Raw genomic sequence first — 5,144 nt, forward strand, 5'->3', positions numbered from 1 at the left:
CACACACACACACACACACACAAAGAGAGGGAGAGGGAGAGGGAGAGAGAGAGGAGGGGGAGAGAGAGATAGAGAAACATCCAAACACTGGACACGTGTATGCACACACCACACATTCTAAGAATGCAAATCATTTTTGCCCATTTTGGTAAAAGATCTGTGTGATTAGGTCAGTATTTGAAAACAACCCCGTGAGTCAGTGATTGTTTTGCTTTTGGCCGCACTCTATTTGTGCTGATGAGCGGAGCTTTATTATCGTGAGGTGCTGTCTGTTTAACGAGCGGAGACAGAGCCAGCCACAGCAAACCCCCGTTTGTTTTGCTGCAGATCCACTTTCCAGAGGTGTCGCACTTGACTAAATAAATCAAGTCAAGTGGTAAAGAACACGTTATCAGATTTGAATAGAGGAGTCGCACGCGGCAACATTAACATCATTAAGGGTACAACAACTTAACTACTCGACTGACTTGACATTTATAATCATTTTCCAACACTGGACTCAGAAACAGCTGAAATGCAGCTGAATCAGACAACAGCCCGCTCAGGAAACAACTAACGATTACAGCAGACAGATTGATTAGATGCCCGTTATAAGGCATATAATATGTTGATGCATGCCATAGAGGGGCTTCTCTTTCCACTTTGAGAACAACGGCTACAATTAATCAAGCAGACATGATTGTTGGCTATGTTATCAACTAGCCAGGGACAGCGTTGCGTGGATGGAAGATTGGTCATTCAGCACAGTTAAGTTACTCCAGCACAGGAGAGTGAAAAGATGAAGCACTGCAGGAGGTTTTTTTTTTGTTAATGGCTGGGAAGACAGTGCCAGACTGATATCAGTCTAAGTGCACGGAGCAGATTGCGAGGACTGTTTGATAACTCGGCTCTTATTAGGCTCCTCTGCCGATTTATTTAACATCTCAGCCCTGCTCTGGACAAGTTATAATAAACAAGATTAAGCAGGCCAGCGCAGAATAATGTAGCACTCGCTCTGGCCCACTTGGTTTATACGCATGTCTGACCACAACTCTGCACATAACTTATTTGTGATGGCATGTTTTACAGGAGGCTTAAGGAAGATTCATTTCAATGAGTCTCATAAAATGCCTTTACGACACTGGAGAGTCATTTATGGGAGTGTAAGAGATGTCTAAATAAGCACCACGGAACACAGGGGACTCTCAAATGGCTAGGGCTCGACTTGATCAACCTGTGGCGAAACCATTAATTTTTGGAACAATAAAATAAAAGTTTATCAACCTGTTTATGTGCATCCATCGCATTTCCGAGCTGTCAGACGAGTTAACTGCCTTGACTCGTGAAGAATCTCAAACTTAATGGAGCCTCTGACTATGATGAAATGTGCTTTGAGTTTTCAAAAAACATGCTGATGCAAATTTTGAGTAGTCTCAGTTGCCACATGCCCCTTTCTTGTTATTGTTTCACATTGAAATTTGGCAGTCTGCTACAAAATAAACTCCCAGAGGAGAAAAAAAAGAAACTTTTGTCATTATAATTGGGGTGTGTGTGTGGGGGGGGAGGGGTGGGGGTGAAATTGGGATCGGGGTGGGAAAAATGGGGGTTTGAAAGGAGGAATACCAAGATGTTAGAAAAGAAGGCGGAAAGACAAAGACGTGTCTGGTGCAATGTTTGAGAGTCTTCCATCACGCCTTAGTCTAATTGCACAAGGGGGGCAGTTTGTAACAATTACAGAGAAAGGATATATAGGCAATAACGGTAAATCACCCGTTATTAAAACAGCAATATATCTGCCTGCCCAAATTGTTGCTGGACTCGTGGGTTATCACAATAACCGTAAATCCTTGGCAGATTTCTGGCCGTAAAAACTCATTAGGTGTTTCCCAGCCTGTTCAGGGAGGGGGAGTTGGGGTGGGGGGGGGAGTGGCTGTTGCCCAGGAGTTTGTGTGTGTGTGTGTGTGTGTGTGTGTGTGTGTGTGTGTAGGGAGGTGAATGGGGGGGGTGGGGGGGGGGTGGGGTGGCCAGAGGTACTTCTGTCATGAATCACATGAACGGCAGTGGGAGCTCAGCCAGAACCGATAGTACATGTGTTCACACACACAAACACACAAATACACACGCACATATGCACACGCACACACACACACACACACACACACAGACACACACACACACACACACACACAGGCTGAGGAGAGGAAAGGAAAATACTACCCCCGCTTCTCAGCCACACAGCCTCATGATGACCATGGCCTCCACTACCTCCACAGGGGGTTAGATATTCCATCTGTATGTTTGTTTGCATGTGTGTGTGTGAGTGTGTGTGTGTGTGTGTGTGTGTGTGTGTGACAGTGTGTAAGAGAGAGAGACTGAGAGCGAGAGAGAGTATATGTGGTACACCCACACTCAGCCATCACACTGATGACAAAAAGTCTCTATAAAAGTATAATAATGACTGTGTGTGTGTGTGTGTGTGTGTGTGTGTGTGTGTGTGTTTGTGTGTGTGTGTGTGTGTGTGTGTGTGTGTGTGTGTGTGTGTGCGTGTGTGTGTGTAAGTGTGCTCAGTATAGAAGCGGAGTAGAGGGTAGAATCTGTCAAAACCACACAATCCCTCCTCCAAGCGCCTGCTGTTCGGCTTATCTCAGCACAGCCAGCAAACACAAGCAGGAGTAAATCTGGTGTTGTCAGCGCACAGGGTGAGGGATTCTTTTCCTCTTTTCCTTCAACTGGTTTCCATGTCTCTGGCAACAAACGGGATTTTAATAGCAAATGTGTTTATATGACAATGCGACACACTGGTTATGTATAGTTGGTGGGTGACAGCAGCTTATGTCATCCTTATGAACACTAATAGCTGATTATTACTATGCGATTAAGTAACAGGAAATATCTCCATAATATCACCACAGTGCCATTTCAGTGATGTGTTTTGTTTGTTTGTTTGTTTCTTTGTTTGTTTGTTTGTCACAGTGGTGGCTAAAGCACATGGAAATGCCATTGTATATAAACTGTGACACAACAACAAACTGGCCTTGCCTAATTCTTGATCTGAATGTGTGTTAAAAGACCATTAATACCCTTCACAAAGAGCCCAGTGGTCCTGTAAAACTGGTCGCCTTGCCTTCGTTTGACCTAGACCTGACCACTGTGCTGCCCAACAGCGGCTGAAGTGTGTGTGTGTGTGTGTGACACTGGGATAGTGTGCGTAAGAATGTGAAAAAGAGAGAGTGCATTGCATGTGAAAGGAGAGAATTTGTTTGCGTTTGTATTTGTATGGGTGATTGTGTGTGTGTGTGTGTGTGTGTGTGTGTGTGTGTGTGTGTGTGTGTGTGTGTGATTGTGATTGTGTGTGTCACCACATCCTCCCCATTAGCTTTAACGACAGACTGACTCTGGCTCTGAAGGCCAAGGTCCTCTCCAGCCAAACCACAGAAACACACACACACACACACATACCCGTCCCACCCTCCTGTTCACCTCAGTTTACGTAAACAAAGCTTTAAGCACCATCTCCAATGCCTTAAAAGCATTCTTCGTAAAGTGTGTCTGTAGACATCTGCTTACTTCACGAGCAGGAAGGCTCCATCCTAGACCTGCTGTACTTCCTGTCCTGTGTGTGGCATATTGTGTCCTGCTTCACTAGACCACACCTGGTGACTCAGCCCTCCCCTCCACCTGAATACCTGTAACCCGTCTCTTCAACATGTACGCCATCTTCCTCTTCCACACCTCCTCACACATGTATCATGTATCCTGTTCTGTGTGGGTCTGCCATCAGGTAAGGCAGGAATTAGATATACCTTCTCTTCTCTTCTATGGTCAGAGTATTCCTGAGTCACCTGAAATACATTCCCTCACACCTGTGCCACTCTCGCTCTTTGCTGATGACTTCAGATGTCATGTGCGATTTATTCAGATGAACTTTTCACTTTTATACTAATATCTATATTCATTGATCTTATGCACATTCTTTTATATAGAACATAAGATACATATTCTATAATTAATTGTGCAATGTACACATGCCAACATTATCTTATGTCTTATGCACACTGCAAGTACAACACACTGCGTACTGTACAGTTTCCAGATGCATGTGGCTTATGTAAGATGGATGAATGGACGGATGGATTGAAGGACTGAGTGCTTTATATTTTCCCTAAGGGAACTATCAGAATGTTAGGGCAACTGCGCCACAATCGGGACATTTAATATAAAGCAGAAATGAGATATTGAGTGTGGGCCATGTGCCTCGTCCATCTCAGCAGCACGCGTCCATAAAACGGATGATTACGCAAACCTATCCGATTTCGCTACCTTGTATGTTATCTCCGCAGATTCCAAGTGTCACTGAGGCTGTATGGAGAGACACTCTGATCACAGTCAACATGCATCACGAATAAGAAGCCGGCAAAGAGCATTCCGGAACATTATTCTTTACAAGTCTCCAAATAGTTGCTAGATTATTTTGAATTCCTCTCGGAGGAATGCGGAGCATGCAAAAGTGGGCAAAGGGAAATAGAAAGAGTCTCGTTCCCTGCCTGCAGCAGCACACAGGAGCCTCTCTTGCTCAGCTCACGTCGCCCCCTGTTGGCGAAGAGCGTCACTGCCGTGGGAGAGCGGCTCACCCGAACCCCTCCCAAAAGATGATTAACAACTTCCACAGTGGCTTATAACCGAAACGTAATTACAGCTATGTTATTTCTGCACCATGGAGATGTGATGTTGTGTTACGGCACGAAGAAGAGGGAAGCCATGAACTTGGGAGACGAACTGAGGCGTGACAACCATGAGGCTTCGACGCTTTCGAGGGCTGTAAATTAGCCCCGCCGATCCGAAGGCCCTCTTGACCCCGTGACCTTTTCCCATGCTGCCGTGTCTGCCCCGCCGCATGTGCGTGTGTGTGATCCACGGGGCGCGCGGTGGGGAAATATTTTACGCTGGCAGGTTGGGCAGATCTCTCTGGGCGATACGGCGAGTGTTTGTGCGGGTCCGACAGACGCGCCGAGGGATCGATGTGCGGACGGACGGACGGACGGACCGACTTGACTTGACCGGCTGACGGAGGGGCGGCGGCGATGATTTTCACACAGGCTGACAGGATGACAGGCGCACTGAAGGATTGATGCGCAGAGCTGGAGGGAGATACTGAGAGCTGGCAA

The sequence above is a fragment of the Sardina pilchardus genome, chromosome 9 (genome assembly GCF_963854185.1).
Source record: "Sardina pilchardus chromosome 9, fSarPil1.1, whole genome shotgun sequence".
Classification (NCBI taxonomy): Eukaryota; Metazoa; Chordata; class Actinopteri; order Clupeiformes; family Clupeidae; genus Sardina; species Sardina pilchardus.